The 24,604-nt window shown below is 37.7% G+C and overlaps 1 long non-coding RNA gene across 3 annotated transcripts in view; it reads right to left on the bottom strand.

Moving 5' to 3' along the window:
- The window catches only part of LOC105465024 (uncharacterized), a 43,068-nt gene extending 19,032 nt beyond the window's left edge, over positions 1–24,036 (bottom strand). Inside the window, exon 1 of one of the 3 annotated variants that reach the window (XR_011611724.1) lies at positions 23,664–24,036. This is a non-coding gene — a long non-coding RNA (uncharacterized lncRNA). The remainder of the gene's footprint in view (positions 1–23,663) is intronic. The other 2 variants (XR_011611723.1, XR_011611722.1) reach the window with 2 other exon arrangements.
- Between the last annotated feature and the right edge of the window lie 568 nt (positions 24,037–24,604).

Consider the following 24,604-nt stretch of genomic DNA (forward strand, 5'->3'; position numbering starts at 1 on the left):
CTATTTGTATGGGTTCTTTAGAGAAATGTCTATTCAGTTCTTTCACCCATTTTCAATCAAAGTATTTGTTTTTTTTCCTATAAAGTTGTTTGAGTTCATTATATATTCTGGTTACCAATCGCTTGTCAGATGGATACCTTGCGTGAATTTTCTCCCATTCTGTGTGCTGGCTCTTAACTTTGTTGGTTGTATCCTTTGTTATGCAGAAGCTTTTTAAGTTGCTGTGATTCCATTTGTCCATTTTTGCTTAGGCTGCCTATGCTTGTAGGATATTACCTAAGAAACATTTGCCCTGAACAATGTCCTCAAGCGTTTCCCCAATATTTTCTTTCAGTAATTCTGTAGATTAAGGCCTTAAATTTTAATCCATTTTTATGTTATTTTTGTATATGGAAGAGAGAGGGGTCTAGTTTTTATTCTTCTGCATATAGATACCCAGTTTTCTCAGCACCATTTATTGAAGAGGTTGTCTTTTCCCCAGTGTATGTTCTGTTGCTAAATGTTTTTCATGTATTATCTCTCTTAATTCTATTCAGAATCCCATGATATTCCCCCATTTTAGTTGAAAACTTGGAAGTAACTTGGTATATTAAAATGAATTAGTTGCTGGAGTCGCTGAGATTTAAATATGTACTGCCTGCCTATCTTTAGAACCTATATGCTGTAACACTAGGTTCCACCTCCTTAAACATGTTTATCATAAGTTGACCAATAATTCCAATTCCAGGAATTTTTAAGAAGAAAATAAATACTTACAGAAATATTGGTATACAATTATTATATACAAGATCATTTATAGAAGTGAAAATTTGAGCATAATTTTATCATATAATGACTGTGGACTTGTTAAATTAAGGCATGTCAATACCATGAAATATCATGCAGTTATAAAAATAATTTTCCCAAAAGTAATAATATAGAAAATTGAAGAGATCATAGTTCTAAATGTAAAAACACATTGTGCAATACTATATATAATTAAGTAAAGCAGATTCAATAGTTCACATGTTCATCATTTATAAAATAGGTATAATAATAATATTGACTTCATGGGGATGTTGAGATTAAATATGTTTATATATGCAATGTGCTACAGTAGTTTATGTACACTTTATATAACTGTTGGGCACACATGCACAGGAACAAACACCAAAAGACACACAGATACACACAAAAATTCAGAGCAGAACGATTGTGGGTGATCTTCATACTCTTTCATATTTTTCTATATTTTCCACATATTCAAGAAAAATCAAACTATGTATAAAGAAATGTTTTTTGGGAGGCCAAGGCAGGCGGATCACGAGGTCAGGAGATCAAGGCCATCCTGGCTAACACGGTGAAACCCCGTCTCTAGTAAAAATACAAAACAATTAGCCAGGCATGGTGGAGGGCACCTGTAGTCCCAGCTTCTTGGGAGGCTGAGGCAGGAGAATGGCATGAACCTGGGAGGCGGCGGAGCTTGCAGTGAGCGGAGATCGGGCCACTGCAGTCCAGCCTGGGCAACAGAGCGAGACTCCATCTCAAAAAAAAGAGAAATGTTTTAATATCAAGTAGTGACACAACAAAACAAAGAGAAACATTTTATTCAACCTTTGTTCCATGGGATTTGGGCATTTTAGCTAAAGTAATCACTACAGGTTTATCATGGAACATGAGGAGAGAGAGAGAAAAATCATTCCAAAACTCTCTCTAACCTATATCCCTAAGTGTGAAAAAGTGATTTCTTTTTATAGACCTGGGTCTGCTTTGAAAAGTAGATAATCAAAATGATCCCAGTTAGAAACAGATGCTTAGCAATCTTGAAATGAGTGGTAGGATATGTGGTAGAATTCTTTGTCACCATCAGATGTTGCTTATTAACCCCCCACCTAGCTAAGCATGCTGTTAGACTACAGAAGAGTCTGCAAAACTACTGTCTTCCCAGGGAACAAGTTGTTGACATGTCAGTTGCAGAAGATAGTTTTCCAAAATCACTCATACGGTCTTCTTTTTAATAGCCCATACTTAATTAACACTCTTTGTCCTTCCATTTTATACAATATAAGACAGTTGTCATGAACTGATTTAACTTGCTGTAGCATTTCACTAGAAACTAAGAGCTTTTATATCACTTTTGCATCATGCAGATACACAAAAAGAAAAAAGGAGTCTCCTCAGAGTAATTGATTTTCACATAACCACCTGCCTACCAAGTGACATGCCATCATTAGCATAGGAGGCACTTCCATGGTTCCAACTTAGAATGACACATTCCACTTCTTTTTCTTTTCTTTTTTTTTAAAGACGGAGTTTCACTCCTGTTGCTCAGGCTGGAGTGCAATGGCATGATCTCGGCTCACTGCAACCTCTGCTTCCAAAGTTAAGTGATTCTCCTGCCTCAGCCTCCTAAGTAGCTGGGATTACAGGCACCCGCCACTATGCCCAGCTAATCTTTGTATTTTTAGTAGAGATGGAGTTTCACCACGTTGGCCAGTCTGGTCTTGAACTGCTGACCTCAGGTGTTCTGCCCGCCTCCGCCTCCCAAAGTACTGGGATTACAGGTGTGAACCACCACACCTGGCCCCACTTCTTTTTCTAAATAAATGTTTTGCAGTACATTATTCTCTGATTATAAAATCGATACAGGCATACACTTTCTTATCTCAAATCCCAAAAAGCGATCAATCGACCTTTGAAAATAAAGATTTTGCCACAACTTATTGTGAAAAAAGCTGACCTGAACTGAGTTACCACAAAGCTGTATTAACATCACTTATTATGTATATTAAAACATTTTGCTGCAAATATCAATACACTTGTTTACAGAAGGTTGTCTCAGACCCCACTGAAGGTGTAACCTAACATAAAATGTACATATCAGAAAATCATCCTAAAATTTAACCATTTCTCAATTCTAAAACGTATTTGGTTAGATTGGTTTTGAAAAGGGGAATATAGACCTGTATATTCTCATCACGAAAACATTATACAAAACATTATACAAAAAAGTATAAGAATTAAAATGAAGATAAGTGTTATGCCACTACTCAGAGCTGACAAATGTGAACATTTTGATGAACTGGTTGTTCCTACAGTTACATATGCCTAAAGGATGAATAAACATGCACTCTTTTTCATTTATTTTTACTGCATTTAATGCTGTATCATGAACTTCTTCCACTGTAAATATAGATTATGTCATCAAAATAAAATACTGTGTATGTGTACTATAACATACGTAAACAAATATCTGTTTTTTAAAGATATTTAGGTTGTTCTAAAGTCACCACTATAAAAAACACTGTGATAAATATCCTTATACATACACACCATTATTTCAGTAGGATTCATTCTAGGCCCAGGTTGGTAAGTAGGATAGCATGACTATATTAAATTTTGACACTTACTTTTCAAATTACCTTGCAAAAGGATAGCACCAACTGACATCTCCATATACAGTATAAACAGTGCTCATTTTCTCACACCGTCATCAGCATTGGGTATTAAAAAATCTTTTAAATTAAGTATTTTGCACCAGCCAAGTACAAGTCAAAAAAATAAAAAATAAAAAAAATTCTTTCTTTTATTATATAATAACCTGGACAGCTTAAATATATCAGACAATGGAGTAACTTAAGGAAAGAAATCTAAGGAGAGGACAACGTAGCTTGTCTCCTATTTACAATTTTTGAAAAACAAAGTTTGTTTTAATTGATTATTAAGTGACACATTATTTTCTATTGGATTTTTAAAATGAGGGAGGCACTGGTGAATATCTGTGGGACTAAATTCCTTCAACATCCAAATCTAAAAATGAATTAATATATGAGAAGTTACATCAGATACACTAAAAAACTACCTCCAATTTGTACAACAAAATTAATTCATTTTTTAAGAAATGCAAAGGCAAACCTCTCAGGAAAAGTATGTATATTTGTGCACTGGGGATGATTAGCTGTGGTAGATTGAGAAATCCACTGAAGATGGCTGTTTCTTAATTTACTTACTATTTGATCTTGATAAAAAAGACACGGACTTTTTCTGTGTCTCACCGTTTTTACAGGTGAAAGGAGAACAATTTTTTAACCAATATTTCAAGATACAGTGAGAATAACTTAGCTTAACTTTTTCTGTATCTCAGTAAATTTATAGGTGAAATGAGAATAATTTAACCAATATCACAGGGTACGATGAGGTTTAAATGAGTTATCATATATGACAACAATCAGTATAGTCCTAAAAAATAACAGTGCATAACTATTAGTTTAATTGTAATAAAAGTGGGTTCTCATAATTTCATTCATTCATTCAACAAATGTTTCGTGTGTATATTTATTGCTGTTTTAGTATTAATCTCATTTGACTCTACTCAGCAAAAACATTGTGGGAAATACAGATTCTGTTCAAATTGCCGTTCTGCTCCTTAATAACCTGTCCACTCTTTAAGTTCCTCACCTCCAAAATGGTAATTTTCATTCCTGTTTCAAACAGCAGTTGTAAGAATTAAATGAAGTAACGCATCTAAAGAACTGGGTTTGATGCACATAATCAGTGCCTAATCATCTTGGTGGTGGTGGTGGTGGGTAGTCGAAGTTCCCATCCCACTGCCTCCCACAGAGCTGGAGCCATTCAACATCAATTTGCTTCCTTCTTACATTTTCTCATTGGTTCATAGTGAAAGATTATACCACATACCTGGCAAGCCATTACAGGAATAGAGGACCCACCAGAAAACCTAAATGACAGGGTGAGAATTAATCAACTAGAAAGTTTCCAACCAAAAAAAAAAATTAAAAATATGTATTTTTCTGAGAACAACCCATTCTTTATTAACATAGATGATGAACATACAGGAAAATAATAAAATATAAATAGACTATGAGAGAATGTGCCATGATTACTAGAAAACCCCAAATAAAAATTTCATTGAAAATAATAATTATTTTTAAAATAGTTACTCCTCTCACCACCTCAAAAGAAAAAAAATTAAACCTATACTTTCAGTATAGTACTTTGCTCTTTAAGGGAAATATGAGTCATAATTAAGTAATTATAATTTTTGAAAGGCATAATCTATTCTAAGTTCAAATCCATTAATTTCAAAATAACAATTTTTTTAGTTTTATGTATCTTATTCATAATGACAACATATTTGACAACCATTATTTTATACTCTAAAACCACAGTCATTGATATTTAAAAAGCCATGACTGCATCATCAAATAAAGCACATATTTGCTCAATTACCTGGTAAGCTTGAGTGCACAATGACATTCAATCTAAATCATTACAGCAAAAGAACAGTAAAATGATTCCAGACTTCAAATGTCTTTAAAGTTTGGATTAGCTGCCTTCATGGAAGAAAACAAAGCCCCAATTTATTTATGGAAATATTGCCTTTGTAAAGGTCAAGGGTGAATCCCCAGGGAATCAGTTGCTCAGCTAGCCCCATAAATTGTTTTTACCCTTTTAACTTTCTCATTCTGAGCCACAATGGGACTGGGTCATAGGACAAAAAGGCACTAACGAGGACCGTCTCTATAGTTTCAATAGAAGAAGAGAGACAGATGACTTGGCAGGGCAGCTGTGACATTATGAGCATTAGCCAAACAACTTTGTAGACTGTTTTTAGGAGAGGAAGAGGTACAGTTCTCTGGAAATAAAAACCTCAGATTTGCCTGAGTATATGTGGTCTCAACCTGCTTTCTCCTGACATTCTGGCATTTGTATTTGTTCATGCAGCAGTAATATGATTGTCAGTTATGTGAAAAATGCATTCTGAATAATTGCTGGGTGTGAAAAACAGTTTCAGTATTTAAGACTCTTAAGGTGGAAGTATTCAATTCTTTCATCTAAGAGACTGATAAGCTAAGGGAGGAGACCACCCCTCATATTGTCTTATGCCCAATTTCTGCCTCCAAAGAAAGAAGAAGTAAAAACTAAAAGGTAAAAATGGAATCTACAAGCAGCCCAGCACCGTGCCCTGGGCCTGGTAGTTAAAAATCAACATATAGGTAACAAACCTGCATGTTGTGCACATGTACCCTAGAACTTAAAGTATAAAAATAAAAAATAAAAAAATCAACTCCTGACCTAACTGCTTGTGTTATCTATAGATTTCAGACATTGTATGGAAAAGCATCATGAAAATCCCTGTCCTGTTCCATTCTGATTACTGGTGCATGCAGCCCCCAGTCACGCACCCCCTGCTTGCTCAATTGATCATGACCCTCTCACGCAGACCCCGTTAGAGTTGTAAGCCCTTAAAAGGGACAGGAATTGCTTACTCACTCGGGGAGCTCGGTTTTTGGAGACGGGAGTCCGCCGATGCTCCCAGCTGAATAAAACCCTTTCCTTCTACAACTCAGTGTCTGAGGGGTTCTTGTCTGTACCTAGTCTTGCTACAAAGGAAGTTTCTACTATGTACTTATCATCTTCAATAAAATGGATGGTGGCTAAATAATACATTTACTTTATGAACTTGACTTCTACATCAAAATTTTGTCCCAATTTTTGTTAAAGAATTTTGAAGCATGTTGTAAATTTAATAATTCAGGAAGCATTTGAGTGATTATTAATAATAATCTTGATAAATCATAAATGGAGTTTAGACATAGAAATGCTACATAATAATAAAAAGTTTTTCCCCTAATGTGAATTTAGGGAGATTCAGCCGTATCTTCTTTCACTTGAGATCATAGACTTATTCATAGCATCTAAACTACTGGAAATTCAGATTAAGTTTAAGAGAGTTTACTCTACTTCCCCTCATACTGTTCCCTTGATACAACTATAGATAGAAATCAGGACAAGGAAATGGGCTGAAATGTCAGATCAGCTTTAGAGTCTGTTGACTGTGCACACGGAATCAGCGTGGGTGAGAGCGGGTAGTTTCCATAGGAGGAAAGGCAGGCAGAGGTCAAGGACTGAGTTAAAAGATCTTAACACCACCCAGTTGGTGAGGATAGTTTAGCACCCTGATAGCGGGGGGGGGGGGTGGAGGTGGGGGTGGGGGAGATAAAATTTAATCTTCAAGGACAAAACACATTCTGTTAAGTAGAAAAGGCATCCTCTCTTTGTTGTGCAGTAGAAATGAATAATCTTTACTCTCCTAGTGTTTTCTGAAAAACCTAAAAATTTACATTTTCTTTGGGCTTTGCAGCTTATTCTCATTCTTAGGAGTCCTAACATACTATTTGGGGAAAGGATTAATCTTACTTTTTACGTTAGATTGATTATCTAAGAGATTTTCTCCTCATTCCACAGGCAGAAGTGTATTTCAGAGCCAGAACCCTGTTTTACCTAGACAAACCTGCCATAAAATAGCAGACCTTTCTATAATACAATAAGGGACTAAATATCAGGAGAAAATTGATAAGAAATTGCATTCCAGTATAAGTCACTAACCACATCCCTTCTTTCAAGATTCTACCTCTTAGGAGCTATCAAAATCAAAAGTAACTGTCTCAAACACCTGTTACTAACATAAGAGGAACTTCATTACTTCCAGTTAAAAATATACTTACAAAAAAGAAACAATATAGTAAACAGTAAAGATAGGTACTGGTTTATAGTTGTTGAAAGATTCTCCCCGGGGCCTGAAAGCTTGAAGGAATGAGTAACTCCTCCCACCTCAGGCCCAGTCCCAAGGTACAAGGCTACTTGCGCCAGCAGTGTGCCTCAGCAAGATAGCAGAAGCAGGAAGAGAGCCGGCCGGAAGACACCTACCCTGGCCGGAAGACACGTTCCCCTGAAGATTGAGAAAGAGGCCATCCGGGTACTAGGTAGCAGTCCTGTCAGACTGGGACACTTCCTGTTTACAGGAGAGTACAAAAGCCCTGCCCTGTCCTCATTTGGGCCTAATGCCATTTTAGGCCTCAGCCTGCCTGTACCCAGGCGCTCATTAAAACAGCATGTTGCTACACACCACCTCATGTTGTCTGTTGGCACGCTCTTGGGGTTTGAACCAATACAAGAACCTTTTACTTGTGTCATGAGATGGCCAGCTTTCCTACTTACATTCCCCCTTTCTACCATTCCAGGCAGTGAAGGTCTGACTTCTGTACCTTGGAATAGAGCCAAAAAGGTGTTGAATTCATGAGGCAACATACACATCTAAAAACCTGACCTTAGCAATTGATTTGCTTGAATCAGTGTTATAATTTTTGTAGAATGAAAGAAATCCCCCCCCCCCCCCAACTTCAACTCCTTGGGTCAAATGTTTGCTCTTCATTCCAAGCACCTAATAACTCTTTTGCCTGCTGGTAGCAAGTAACGGAGTGGTAAACTCAGTTACTTGTTAGATCACAGGCAAAAGTGACTACTGCAACTATTAGCAACATCAGCTGATGTTAGGGGCCAATCAAGGTAGGCAGGCAGTTAGAACAACCAGAAAGAGAACAGTCTCAGAAGAGCAAAAACTCGATTTTAGTGAGACATACACACTGAGAATCACACACTGAGAATCAGGGCCATTTATCTGCTGTTGGCTGTATCTTCCTGATCACTCAAAATGAACAAATGAGAAACTCTTGTTTTTGTGTGGCTTTATTGTAAGCTAATTGTATGAAAGAGACCATGAGATAATGACTGTCAAATTTGAATGATTATTAGAATTTAAGGATTACCAAAGTTTTATATGATATGATTCTTTGATAATTTTCTCATAATTTTTTTTCTGGATGAATATAACAATGCATAGAAAGTGTTATATCTCACTAGCAGCAATCACTTTGCTTCTGGTTCTCTTTTCACTCATTTCACTGACCACGTATCACAGTCCCCTATTGGGAACACAGATACAGACAGGAGGCAGGGAAATACTAGGTAAAAAAGGGCAGGGTCCCTGGCGAGGGCTCCACCCTCAAGGCTGGACCCAAAGCCCTAAGTGAGAACATGCATTCCTGTTTCCCTACCTAAATGTTGCTTTTATCAAAACCACCCTGGCTTGCCCCACCCCACACTGTACCCATAAAAACCCCGGGCTCCACTGGCAGAGAAGTGGCAGAGCAGGAGAGTGGTGCAGCAGAGAAGGACAGAAGAGAAGAGGCATCTAAACGTCAAGAGGAGAAGCAGCAGCAGGACATTGGAGATTACAGTGGGAGAGGGGTTTGGTGGGGGATGGTCAGAGAGGGATTCAGCCATGAATAGCAGAATTCCAGGGAAAGATCACTTTCCTACTCCTTCCCCTTTCCTGCTTCCCATCCCACTGAGAGCCATTTCCACTGCTCAGTAAAATCCTCCACATTCACCACCCTCCAATCTGTTCATGCGACCTCATTCCTCCTGGATGCTAGACAAGCACCCAAGTGTGGGCGCAAGAGGCTGCCACACTGAACCCCCACTGAGCTGTTTAACACTGAAGCCATCCACGGGTGGCAAAGCTAAAGGACTGCACTGTAATACACACTCCCTGGGGCTCTGGGGGTCGTGGGCAACCTCTAGAGACTTCCACGGAGGTGTGCAGAGTTCTACTCCTGCTGGCATCCAGAAGCACTCGCCCTGGCCTCTGCAGCCACTTATCTGCATGCTCCCCCTCAAACAAGGGCTTTGAGAGCTGCGGACTGAGTAAGCGAACCACCCCTTCACGAAGTCAAGTTAACTATCCCATCTCAACACTAAATACTTCCTTTGCCAAAATGTAGTTCAGATGTTCCTAGCCTGGGAAGCTACCATTGTAGTGTCAAGATCCTTTTTTGCCCACAATCCTTACCTTTCTTCTTGTAATTTCTCATTAACCAGTTTATCTGATATTTCTAACTCATTATTCCTCAATTCGTTTGCTTAGGATATATTAATATAATAGATGTCTACTTACTTAGGTTGTCTCATGAAATTTGCCTGAGCTTTCTGATATACTCCACTTACCTTTGCTTCTACTTTCAAAGAAATTCAAGATTTATTTTACTGATGTAAGAATAAAAAAAGAGGTTTATCAAACAGCATCTTCCCATTATCTAGTTCTATTAGCTTTCCAGGTATTTTCCACAGGAATAAAATTGAGAATGTAGATTTTAAGTAGACCTGGGTGGGAGAACATTAGCTTAGATATTGCTGATATATCTCAACCAAACCCCAGAAGTTGCAGAAAATAGAGAGTAATGAATACTTGAAACAGCCTATAGCTTTTATACCTTCGTATACCACGAATATCTAGTCCATAAATCAGATTATGTGAGTAAAGCAGAGAATATTACTTGATTCTCTATTGTTACCACTTTCTCAAAAGCAATTGAAATGGAGAGTAATAAAAATCATACTGAAAAGAACTCAAGCACTCTTTAAAGATTTTTGATTAAAAAGAAAAAATATCTCACTGGGATTTAGGTAAAAAGAAATAAGAACACTTGAGGAGGAATTAAAACAAAATATTTTTTTCTTCTCTTTTAAACAAAATAATTGTTAAACACTCAGACACCTACAGATACCCACCATTTTTTTACATTTTAAGACAGACCTTGAGATTCTTTCATGTAACCATGTTTCCACTTCATATTCCCACTTCAGGCCCAGTCTTTTCCAGTGGAGTTTCCATATACCATCGAATTATCATAGCACTATAGACCATTGATCTGAATCCTCAGAAAATGTAGAACTCTGACACCAGATAGAACTCTCTTAGACTTTTGAAAGGAGTATGGTGAAGTATACTTTGAAACAGCATCTGAATCTATTATCCCAGAGCCCAGAGCCGTCAGATGAATCTGGTTTGAATGTCAGTGTTTTGTGTCATAATCACCTGTTGTCTTCACCTAGGTTCTCATTTGTTCCCTCAACATTTTTGCTTTTTATTAAGCTTTTGCCATCTTTTGGTAGGAGCAAAGCCCTTTTAAAATTCTTTTTGGGAGTCTTATTTACACATATATTTTCCTTCTTGATTGCATATTAGGGAAAAAGCAAAGTATATGCAAATCATTATGTACCCTCAAGTCATTATGTAACCTCATTTATATAAGGTAGTAGAAGGCAACACAGGATATCAACTGGCACATAGGTGATTATATAAACTTCTCACAAACAAAAAGTTCTTGGAACTATATCAAAATTAAAATCCAGAAGCAGTAAGTTTACACCCTGGCTGGAAGCCAGATATTCCTTTAAATTATCAGGGCTTCTAAAGATTCTATAGGAACATGTTTTTCATTCCAAAATCACCTTTTTTCCTCTCCTCCAAAACCACTTTGCTCCAAACTTCATAGATCCTCTTTCTGTTAAGAATAGCATCATTCTCCCAATCACCCAGGATCAAAACTACAGGCTCAAATTTGACTGCTAGTTTCTTGCTTCTCAGTAGGTTGTCAAATTAATCAACGCTACCTATACAAAATAGCTTCTTGCCATCTCTTCCTCTATTTTCAATACGCTCATCTCCCCAAATCTTCACAGTATGTCTAAAATCTAAGTGGCATTCAAAGTTTTCTGTTCTGTCTCTCAGTCCCGTATTTCCAATCTATTCAGCAAGCAAACTACTGTCGTTCCTTTCATCGGGGGGCCTTTGTTATTTTTTTTTTGTGCCCAGAATAAACACCTCCCTCATTTCCATTTGTTTGTCTCTCATCCATCTTTCAGATGGCAGTACAAATACCATTACGCTGGAAAGCCTTCCCCAATTTCCACAAATGACAGTCATCACTCATTGCTCTGATTTCCTATGCACTCAATTGTCATAGATCCCACTCTCTCTCATTATAATTATTCACGCATTTCTTTTTCTGGTAGACTGTAACACCCTTGAAGGCAGAAACAATGATCAATCCAATTTTTTTTTGTCCATTATCTTTTGGAACATAAATGAATATTCAACACATTTAGGTAAAAATATATATGTAACATTTTAGTACTAACATTTTAATAGATAAATTGGCCTTTGGTGCTCTCTAGGTAACAAATGGATTAGCATGAGCAGGGAATGAATCAGCATAGCCAGTTGATAGAGTTTTACCCTGCTTTGTATTACCTGGTCACCTTTGTCATAAATGCTCTTTGCCATTACCTGTTACCTAGTCACCTTCATCATAAATGCTCTTGGCTCTACTCCAAATGGATCAGAAAGATGCAAAGTCCCTCCATTTAAAAGGGACATTTAAAAAAATCTTTTCGGGTATAAAATTCAAATAGAGTAAGGTGACAAGAAAGGAAGCTTATTTCTTGTTCCACAAGTCTAGTCAATATGACAGTCTCATTAATGCAGTAAGTTAGACTGAAACTGCTTTTTCAAGTGGGATGCTATTCACCATGGACTTTCAAAATCAGTATTCTAGTAGCCTTTTCACACACCTATTTCACACCTGATACAACTTTTTGTCCTTGAGAAAGACCAGCAAATCCAGCAGAGAATTAACAAACTAAAAATTTCTTTTAACAGATTTTTACCTTAATTTGCAAGTTCAATGGCAACTGAAAAATCAACTGCAAAAGAATTATTTAAACCAAAATCGGGAGGAAGGGGAAGAATATGAAGTGGCATGTTTCTAATTAAATATACCACAAAAACAGGGTGAAATTTTAAGAAAACAAACCCTTTTCACTTGGCAGGAGCTACTCTTCTAGTATCCCTGTATTTTCCATCAGAAAAGTGCCAATGGCCATTTGAAGAAGAAAAACAGAAAACAGAACTTTTTTCACAAGAAAAAATAAGGGCAGTTTATTAAAGAATGTCATTTCCAGATGACTCCCTTGTACGGAGTAATAAAAATCATTAAAAAAATTAAATAGAGCACTTGGAGACAAATACAACTTTTCTGTGGAGGCAGAGTATAAGAACTAGGATTCACCTTCAATCAAGGATGTGAATGGGAGGAAAATAAAAACCACAGAAGAAAAAATATCAAAATCCGATGAAATTCAGTGGCACACACAAAAACTGGAAATATGTTTACTCTATGAATGCATAAATAATGATTTCTGAGTCTTGCTTATATGAATACACTTCTATTGTTGCCATTCTGCACCACAACTTTCAATTCAGATAAAATATATACTCAGAAAAAGATTTTTATTTTCTTCAAAGCTAAATAGCAACACAGAGAAGGAAATCAAGAGAGGGAGAGAGAAAGAAAGAAAGAGAGAACCTGTAGAGTTAACAGAAACTGAACACTCTTTTGTAAAAAAATAAACATTTGTTTGCAAAAAAGAAAAGTGAAAAGTATAGAGTGCTAAGTTAGTATCTGCTGGAAGGACTGAGGCAACTTCAAGTCAAATAAATATAACCCAGTGCTACTAGAATAAATTGTGCCCCTCCTAAAATAAATGTGTGTGTGTGTGTGTGTGTGTGTGTGTGTGTGTGTGTGTTCTGAAACTCTAGCCACCAATGTGACTGTATTTGGATATAGGGCATATGAGGAGGTGATAAAGGTTAAATGAGGTCATAACCATAGACCCCTAATGCAACAGGATTGTTGACTGTGATGCTTAATTTTATGTGCCAACTTCACTGGATTAAGAGATTCCCAGGATGCTGATAAAACATTATTTCTGGATATGTCTGTGAGGGTGTTTCCAGAAGATACTAGCATTTGAATTGATGAAGTGAGTAAAGTAGATAGCTCACCCCATCCTGGGTACCATTCAATCTGTTGAGGCCCCACATGGAACAAAAAGGCAGAAGAAGGGTGAATTATCATTATGTGTTTGAAAGATATCTATCTTCTCCTGCCCTCAGACACATCGAAGACTTTCACCTCACCCACCCTCCACTCCCACCCCTACCCCTACCCCTACCCCTAGTCATCAGACCTTTGTCCAGAGACTGGTATTTATACTATCGGCTCCCCTGATTCTCAGGCCTTTGGGCTCAAACTGAATTACATTATTAACTTCCCTGATCCTCCAGCTTGCAGACAGCAGATCATGGGACTTCTTATCCTCCATAATCATATTAGCCAATTTCCATTATATAGATCCCTATTAATCTATCATCTATCCATCTATCTATCTATCCACATACTTCTTTTTTGTTATGTTTCTCTGGAAAGCCACAGCTATGATACGGCATTATACTGGCCTTATGTTTTTGTTGTTTATTTATTTATTTTTCTTTATACTGGCCTTATAAGGAGAGAAAGAGAGCTCCCTCTTCCTCTCTTATGCTCTGTCCTGTGAGGACACAGTGAGAAGCTGTAGAACTTTGAGAAATAAATTTCTGTTATTTAAGCCACCCAGTCTATGATATTTTTTACAGCAACTCAAGTTGAGTCACACACACAGATAAACTGTCAAATTGATTGTAGCCTTAAGAAGGGAGAAATTAGAGATTCTTCCATCCATGCAATAAATAGATACCTACCAAGTCTACTAGTTGTCAGTCATTCTGCTAGGTGCTGAGATTTAAACATAAACCCAAGTGCCAGTTCCCTATCTTCAGGAGCTCACAGCCTAGTTGGGAAAAGAATTTTATTTAAATATTCACAGAAATATATAGTTACTAGTTACAGTATATGCTTTGAGGAAGAATTAAAAGGAGATGATAGGCAGGAAAAGCAGTGGGACAAATCCATTCTGAGTGTCCTGGGCAGTCTTCCCTGAGGAAGTAACCTTTCAGCTGAGAGAAACAATCAGTGTGAGCTGATATGGCTAAGGAAAGAGGGAAGGGAGAGATCAGGAAAGATGGGGAAAATGCCCTATGCAAAGTCCCTGTGGAGGGTATGATGCATTTGACACATCCTGTCCTCACAGATTTTGTAACTTAGTAACGTTAATCCAAGTATGGGAAACAAAAGCTTCTGAGAAAGTAAAAATATTTTCCATATCAGAAAAAACAAAGTGCCCTTTCTTACTGGGCAAGGAAATAAAAAGATCTCAAAATTTATCACAGATATCCTGAGGACTCAGGGACAGTGTGACATATAAGGCAGTGAGTAGCATCTGGAAATGGTACCAAATAGGACAAAAACAAAAGGGATCCTCTCAAGTTTCATTGCTCCTTTGAGCTCTTAACCCAAGTGGCCTATGTTGTTGTCATGGGAATGAATCTCAGCAAAAGAAATCAATGAGTTAAAAATAAGAGAGAGAGTAATGATAAACTTAATTTGCCTCAGTGTCTGACCTCTCTTGAACATGACAGTATTGCTGGAGGAAGCGACAAAAGGGATGAAGATTCCTCCCAAGAAAGGAATCTGTTTGACCCAACTCATTCTAGGACGCCAGGCTATACAATGTGATTACTGTCAAGCTTTATAATAAAAGACATCTTGGATCATTTCCTTCCCAGGTTCCAACACGATTACAGGGAGTGGAGTGGGATTCTGCAATTGTTCCTGCAGTTAATGAGGAAGATTTCATTAGAAGAAGCTGTCAGGAAAAGCAATGATTCAAATCTAGTACAGTTTTACACAAAGGCAGTCACACACGATTTTAGAGACCTTTTAATTCTGTCAAATAATAAATAAGAACGCAGCTCTAAACACACCACCAACGCATCATTAATTTGGCTTGAGGGGTTATCTATTTAAGTTCAGATACTCCTCTTTAAGAATAACATTGAAAGTTTGATCAGTCATTTAAATCTTAATATGAAATAGTTTCTTAGATCTTCCCTTGAAAAGAGATTTTGAAAGGAGTAGGGTAATTTATAGGTCATGTTGCTGAAGTTTAAAGATATAAAATAAAAGAAGGCTGAAGAGGTGTAGATTGTCTTCATACACTAAATAATTATGAATAGAAGGAGGACTGATTCCATCCCCTAATATCCTCATCTTCTCTTATTCTTGGCCTTCCTGATATATTCTTTAAAAAGCAATCACAAAGTTTTTGCAGCAGATGTTTTGTTCAGAGACCTACTTTGAAATGTTAACTTCCTTTATTTTCAGGAGCAGAACTACAGTTCCTCTTTTAAAAGTCAAAACAATCCTCATTGGAAACTCCAGTCCCTCTGAATCTGAAGCATCCACAGAAAAAAAGTACTCTGGGAGAGAAATCAGGTTTCAGCAATTATTTTTGCAGCTTATTGATTACCAGAAAAAAAAAAAAAAAAACAGAAGTAAAATGGGGCTCTGTTGCTGAAAATGAAAAGCCCAAGAAAAGCCAAGTGGCTGAGCCCGTGTTCAATAATGCAGAGCAGCAGCAGTGCATGGAAAATCTGTTCCACAGCCTACGCTTTTCTGCCTGTGCACCACAGAATCAGAAAATGAACACTTTGTCTCAACCCAGTGGCCAAAAGATATTCACAAAGGCCTCTGCATTACCATCAATGTATTAACTACTTGAAAAATAGGTTACTAAGCTAAAGCAAGTCAGCATACAGGATGACATGGCAACCACAAGTGAAAAGTAAGAATTTAATATATCTTCGGCCTGACTTCTTATTAACGCTAAAATAATTCACTTCTAAGAAGGGCTCTGCAAGCCTACTGGATCAGAATTAAGGAGAATCACCAGATCTTTTTGTGTGGCATAAGCCCTGATGCCATTTTACTCTCTGTAACCAATTCCCCTGCCCCCTGCCTTGTGTTCAGGAAGGAGAAAGGCAGGTGGCTAAAATCAAGCAGGCAACTAAAAATTCCTTGCTATATGGGTTACTGAGCTTCCTCTGTTATCCTCTTAGAATACCACGATATTCACCCTTTAACAGTGGAACTTCATTAAAGCCTGGCTAATTCCTGTCATACTAACTATATCTGTGCCATTTAGGAAAAAATCATTCTGAGCTTCTAAGCTTCAGTATTTTTACCTAGAATAAAAATGGTGTATGTAATGTCTAAATGTCCTTGAACTCTATAACCATGTAAGGAAAACATATCTATTCAACCATAATAAAAGGCTGACTGTGGTAAGTGCAGAAGCAGCTAGCATTAACAGAGTTACTGCTGGGTCACTGCCACAACTCTATGAGAGAGGTCCCCTTATCATTCTGATTTGACAGATGAGGGCATGAGGTTTAGAGAAGTCAAGTGAACTTATTCAAAGTCATACTGTCGGTCAGAGGAAAAACTAGGATATAATTTGCTTTGTTCTAGTTCCACTGCCCACATTTCTAGATAACAAGGAATGACTTAACGAAATCAGGGCTTTACTAGAAAAAATAAATTAGGATTTAGTCATGCAGAGATGGCTAGAGGAACTGTTCCTAGTAGCTCATCAGCTTAACACGATGGAAAGCAAATTTGCTTTGGAAATAGGAATCCTGCTTTCAAGTTCCAGCTTGGCATGAAGCTATTTAGGAAAGGTAGAAGACAAGAGAAAGGAAAATGGATTTTATTTTGGCTTCACAAAACAATTAATGCAGGATATAGGAAACTAATGTTGTGTAGGCATTGGAATAAGCCCTTGAGTGTTGTGGAAAAATATAGTATTCAAACAATTAATGTCTAGACTTTGTTCTTTACAATGAAGCATCATCAACTCACCTGCCTTTGAGTAAAGGCAAAGAAGGGGATGGTAGGTAGATGGTGTTAAGAGTCTAGTGGGTGGTTGCCTAAGTTATTCTGTGCATAGGTATAGCTCTTACTGTCAGAATCTACTCTGGGCCAAGCCACAATTCATTTGAATGTTTGCCACCGTCTCAAATGTATTATTTATGTTTGGTGTAGTTTATTTTATTTTTGAACAGAGATAAACATTCACTTACACTAACCCTACAGAAGATACCACTGGAATCACATTTTGAATCCTTCTATGAAAGCCATTAATATTTGTAGTTATCTCACTATTCCTCTTTGACTTCTCTCATTTTGACAATATGAGGGAAAAAAAGAAAGTAGAGAGAGCTACCAAGTATGGACACTTCTTTTATGTACTTCCCAGAAAAATATATTACCAGGATAGAGAAGTATTTACACATTAAAAATAGAATTATTGTTCTAGAAAGAGTGTGATGAGATCCTGTTTAAGTATGCCTCCTTTTTCTGTCAAAGAGGAAAGAGATTTGATGGTATGTAAGAAGCAAGAGGAAAAAGGAGAAACTGTTTTTCATTATCCTTTTTAAAACAAGTGAATTTGGACATATAAGGGTGATTCTACAGTATTCACATTAAAAGAAGACACATAAATCTTATTTTAAAACTATGGGTGCCCCAGATATGGCTCATCTAGAGCAAGCACATGGCATCTTGTCTCTCCCACTGTAGGCAACCATCTGAGGACTTTGTAAAGAAAACAGTAGCGAGTAAATTGGGGAAAGAAGTTAAAACTCAAGGTACAAACGAACTGATCGTGTGTATTTTTCCCTTCCTCCCATATTTCCCAGCTTATATGTACTTAAAGGCAGTGCACTTCTCAGAACTACACATGAAGTGTAGACAGAAATAGCTCCAAAGTAATCCCCTATCCTTCTGGTATGAGGAGTAGAAAGGAAGCCATAAAGTGTAGGAAAAATTCTTGTTATGTTTTTTTCTTTTATTTAGCTCCCCTTATGGAAAGTACACAGCAGAGCGAGGAGGCTGGTCAGTTTTCTATACAAAGGACAATGAAGGAAGAGGGAGATGTGTATGCAGATGTAATTCATGACAACTAAAACTTAAAGGCGGTGGGGAAGTAAAGAAACATATGACTTTAAGTATCTACATTCCATTTGAAATGGTAAACTATTCATTCTAAATAAACTCTGAAAAGTTTAAGTATGAAGCTAGAGAGTATTGAGAAAAGAGCAGAGAAGAGGATACTTGAGAAGGGGATCTCGTAAAGATGTAGGTGAATTCATAGGCTTCCCCTGAGCTGCACATGCATGGATCTGACCTTAAAAAAAAAAAATACAGGGAGCTTTCAGAAAATAATCAAGCAATAGACTGCCATTGATGTCTAAGACTGTCCTCTGGGCTGGATACATTTTGAGACAGATGCAAATAGCACTGCCAAAAGTTTTGAAAACAACTAATGGAATCAATGCAGTTTGGAACTCCGGCCTCAACCTAACTGGGCCAATGGTTTACTATAAAAATACTAATTACCTTCTCCATAGGATTTAAAAAAGATCCACATTTCATAACACAATTTTGAAAGTATCTGAAATACAATCAACATCTAATCAATATTCAAAGAACCCAGAAATTCTGACAAAATCTCAGTAGAAAAGACAATTGACAAAGCAATCCCAAATAGATCCTGATGTTAAATTTAAGAGACAAATAAATTAAAATGTTTCTCTAACAACAAAGGGCATATACTTCTGAAGCAAATGAAAAATAGAAAGTCTCTGCAGAGAAGTAAGATATTAAAAAGAATGATCATTTTGGAACTGGAAATTTTAGAACTGGAAAACAAAATAAACAAAATTAAAAATTCACTAGATGAGTTCAATAGTAAAATTAATGTCAATGAACTTGAAGACAGATCAATAAAAATGACCTAATCTGACCGAGAGATTTTTTAAAAATTGAAGAGAGAGCATTTCAGATACCTGTAGGACAATATAACAAGGTCTAAATTTGGTGTCATATAGGTTGCAGAAGACCATGAGAAAGAATGTGATTGAAGAAAAATTTTAAAGAAAATAAAGCAGAAATCATCTCAAGTTGGCAAAGACATAACTTTAGAGATTCAAGAGGCTCAGCAAAGCCCAACCAGGAAAATTTCAAAGAAAATGCTGTAATTAAATTGTAATAAAAATGCTGAAAACCAAGGACAAAAAAAAAAAAAAAGCTTAAAAACAGGCAAGGAAAAATGACTCTTCAAATTATTACTGATTTCTTAGAGGGAACTATAGAGACCAGAAGGTAATGGAACATTTGTTAAGTGCCAAAATAAAAGAATAGTCAACACAGAATACATATAGTGTAAACATCCTTTAGGAATGAAGACAAAGTACAGACATCCTCATTCTTAAATGAAAAAACTAAGATAAGTTTTCACCAGCAGATGTAATCCAAAAGAATGTTAAAAGAAGTTATTTTGGCAAAAGGAAGTGATAGCACAGGGAAACTTGGAACATGGGGGATGCAGGAAAAGCAACAGAGATGCTAAATATTTCAGTAGATAAATAAGCCCATTTCTCTCCTTTTTAATTCTTTAAAATACACATTACAGTAGAAAACAAAAAGTACTGCTTTGGGTACTGGGATATCCAATGTATGTAGATGTAATTTATGACAACTAAAACTTAAAGGGGGTGGTGAGGTAAAAAGAAACATGATTTTAAGGTATCTACATTCCATTTGAAATGGTAAAATATTCATTCTAAGTAGACTGTGAAAAGAATATATGTTGTAATCCCTTGAACAAACCCCTCAAAAATAAAATTACTTTCAAAAATCTAATAGATAAACAATACACACATAAAAAGTTACTTTTATGGCATGTTATTATAATTTCATTGTAAATCAATGCATGTGTACTCACACATACAAAAACGTTTTGTGCCCTAAGGAAATTTTAGGTAGAGGAAAATGATCTGTGTCTTGAATGTGGTTGTAGTACGTGGGTTAGAATTAAAAACTCATCAAAGTGTTTGCTTAAATGGGTCTTTTTATTATATTCCAATTATACATCTATAAAGTTGATGTTATAATAAAAGCAAAACAGTGTGTACCTTGATAAAGATAGCTGTGGCTCTAAACAGGGCTTATTAGATTCAGATACGTGAAAAATAATATCTAAAATTATTCTTATTTCTGACTTTCTTTCTTGTTCAAATTTTAGGTATAATTTAAGTTATAGATACATAATATTTTACAAAATAGCTCTGAGAAGAACTGTGACTAAGGGCAAGTATGCAAAAATTTCTAGAATGACAGAAGAGGATTGGTAGCATTCTTTGAGCTTAGCAAAGGGAATTAAAATAATAACATTCAGTTCAGCCAAACATATTCTATGTACTTAAAAATTGAGGATTATATACCATTAATTAAAGGTGATGACAAAGAATAAAAAAAAATTTTTTAATTTTTACTGGATTTTATTCTGTTTCTTACTACAGAATCTCCAGGACTAAAGAGAGCCTATTTGTTGAGTATTTTCTGAAAAAAAAAAAAAAATGCTCTTTCCTAATGCTATAATGCATAATGCAAGGGATGGAGTTTAATTTGGCTTTCTTTTACTCTCATCTGCTACAAAAGAATTCCACAATATTAGCAAATGAATAATTATTTAAAGTAAATGTACACACTGTCCTCAGAGTGATGCTGACACTTTCATGTACTGTGAATTTCCATGGGTATTAAACTTTCTTACTGTTTTTTCTTAACTGACAAAGCCTCTTCATCCATCAGGTTACTAAGAAAAAACTATTGCTTGTTTTTAAATTTTAAGAATAATGAATGAAATGAAGTTGTTGTGGGAGAAGACACCTCACCCCACCACACCCCACAAAAATATTTGTATCTTTCTTTAACACTTAGTTTCTGAACATCAGTAAAACAGAATGACATATGAAGAGTGAAATACTTTTACTTTTTTTTTTTTTTTTTTTGAGACGGAGTCTTGCTTTGTCACCCAGGATGGAGCGCAGTGGCGTGATCTTGGCTCACTGCAAGCTCCGCCTCCTAGGTTCATGCCATTCTCCTGCCTCAGCCTCCCCAGTAGCTGGAATTACAGGTGCCCACCGCCACGCCCGGCTAATTTTTTTGTATTTTTAGTAGAGACGGGGTTTCACCGTGTTAGCCAGGATGGTCTCGAACTCCTGACCTCGTGATCCACCTGCCTCAGCCTCCTAAAGTGCTGGGATTACAGGAGTGAGCCACCATGCCCGGCTATTTCTTTTACTTTAAATGCTAAATTAAAGGTCACAGCTTAGTTGTGAGAACTAAATAGACACCTAACACTGAACCCAAGCATTAGACAAACTTACCCACCCAGTCTCTCTCATGGTCAGAGGTAGCAGAAAGCAGGAAGTACCTCTGGAAAAGCTGAACAACTTGTGTGCTTAGTAGGCAGCTTACTTCATTTCTAAGAGGAAGAAGTGATAGATCTAAGCAAGCAAGTTTATGTTTTTCTTCTTTCCAATTTTACCAGTATATGTCACTCCCCTGCCCTGGGTTGAAGTGAGTAAAGGGACAAACAGATTCATTTACAGGGAGAAAAAAGAGTGAGAATTAAGTATTCCCCCATAAAATTCCTTCCTATTTTTATTCAAAACCCATTAAGCTTTTTCACAAATCCTGTAGTCAAGCAAGAATATGGCTGTCCTCTTTGGAAGATGGAATCAGTGGTCCATCAGGAAAATCCTACCAGACCTTCTTAGGTTGCATGTCCATTACCAACCACTGCTTTTTGGGAATCATCCTTGAACGACTGGTAGTCACTTTAGATTTCGCTAAAATGGATGGCAACAATGTATTACCTAAATCAGCTCCAAAGCCTCTCTGTACCGAAGAGTAAAAATCTATTTCCTAATCAATTTGCCATCCCAAATTACAACCAACCATATCACCCATATAGCATTCCAGAAATTCACAATGGCATTAAAACATTCTAATAATAAAAATGCCCACAATAGTAAAGACAACCAATTCGAGGAAGGAAACACTCTCTGCTTATCAAATTCCAAGAGAAAATGGTTAAGTCCTCTTGCAAGATAATGCCCCAAAATTCAAATGCCAATTGGACTCCAATTAATTTGCCCTCTTGATTGAAAAGTCCATATCCTCAATATTTATTTATTAATTTATTTATTTAGACAGAGTCACTTGCTCTGTCACCCAGGCTGGACTGCAATGGCACGATCTAGGTTCACTGCAACCTCTGCCTCCCAGGTTCAAGTGATTCTCCTGTCTCGGCCTCCTGAATAGCTGGGGCTACAGACGCGCATCACCACACCCAGCTAATTTTTTGTATGTTTAGTAGAGATGGGGTTTCACTATATTGGTCAGGCTGGTCTCCAATGCCTGACCTCAAGTGATCCGCCTGTCTCGGCCTCCCAAAGTGCTGGGATTACAGGCATGAGCCACTGTGCCCCGGTCCCAAGTCCTCAAATTTTTAAGTTAAAGACCAAACATCTTTTTTAGCAAAATCTTGGTGGTGTGGAATTCAGTTTTTTAAAATAGTCTCAGAAAGGGAGATAGTTTCTTTGGGATCAGAAATTGCAATACCAAGTCTGATATATTCCAATTTGAAACATCCCAGAGATAGGACATGCATGACTATTAAGCACTGGCCTCACAACCGCCAAAGTGGGAAACAAAGCCAATATCCAGGCCCCAGAGCCATTATGTCAGGCAACACCGTGCTCTTGGTACTTAGTGCTGAAAAGGCCACAGTAAAGGCTGACGAGGCTTTGATGGCTTCAGCCTTGCCAAGATAGGTCAATGTCCACATATCTAGAATCCCCAACTGAAGAACGTAAAAAGGAGTGGAGAGGTCAGACGTTCCTGGCAGAGAGAGGCCGGGTGTCCTGCTTCTTATAGCTTGGGCGGAATGGGCGCTCAGAGCCAGCCTCCCACAAACTCGCAGAGCCCCGCAGGGGACCGGCCACCGCCGCCATTATCGTCCTCGTCTGCGCCAGGGCTCGGCTCCGTGGCGCCACCAACCGCCGGTCCGCAGGAGCCTTCCTTCTGCTTGTCCGTGACCTACTACTTTGACCACGACGCGGTGACTTGGAGGAACTTTCCCAAGTATTTTCTTCACCAGTATCATGAGGAAAGGAAACAAGCTGAGAAACCCATAAAGCTACGGAACAGGGCGTCGGGAGACGGAGGAAGCCCAGCGCCCGGCCTGGCCGGGTGGGAGAGCTGCAGAGCCGCTCACACTTGGAAAACGGTGTGAACCCATCACTACGGCAACTGCGCAGACTGGCCGCAGCCAAAAACAATACTCACATGAGTGCCCTCTTTGAGATTCACGACCTGAAGGAATAGGCAGGTGCCAAGAATTGGGTGCGCGAGACGGAAGTGCCCCTCCCTGCCCCGTTGGGGTGGTCCTCCTAGTCCCCCTTCCCTGTCCCCGCCCCGCCCCAGCTAGGCCAAGTGTCTGTGACATGTGCATCCCAGGAGACAGCGATGACTTAGAGCTAAGCCTAGACTGGCTTCCCCATGGCCATGGGGCCGATACATATTTACCCTGTTAGTTGTACCAGTCTACTGTCATTTGTACCATTCCTTCAAATGGAATAATTTGGTACCCTTCCCTGTCAAAGATAAAATGAATTGAGAAAAATCTCCCAGGATGGAATTCATTTTGCAGCTATGTATATATAATAGTTGGGGGAACAAGAAGGACGGGAGAGCCTTTCTCTCCCATGCAGTCTGTATATTTTAAATTTCTTTTTTCTTTTTTTTTGGAGGTGAAGTCTCGCTCTTGTCCCACAGGCTGTAGGGCAATGACATGATCTTGGCTCACTGCAACCTCCACCTCCCGGGTTCAAGCTATTCTCCTGCTTCAGCGTCCCGAGTAGCTGGGATTACAGGCACCTGCCACCACACTCAGCTAATTTTTGTATTTTTAGTAGAGATGGGGTTTCACCATGTTGGCCAGGCTGGTCTCGAACTCCTGACCTCGAGTAATCCCCCTGCCTCAGCCTCCCAAAATGTTGGGATTACAGGCATGAGCCACCGTAACTGTACATTTCCTCTTAGAGGCACATGATTTTTGAATCCCGGTACTTGAATACAAACTCTGTTAACATGCTGAGGTTTTTGTTTGTTTGTTTGTTTTTCCCCCTTTCTTTTCTGTTTTTGTTTGTTTGTTTTCTTTCATTTACAGTGCCTGTCATTACTTCTTGTGATAGATTCTTTGGTCTAAGGCTTTCTCACCTCATTTA

Source organism: Macaca nemestrina, chromosome 13 (genome assembly GCF_043159975.1).
Source record: "Macaca nemestrina isolate mMacNem1 chromosome 13, mMacNem.hap1, whole genome shotgun sequence".
NCBI lineage: Eukaryota > Metazoa > Chordata > Mammalia > Primates > Cercopithecidae > Macaca > Macaca nemestrina.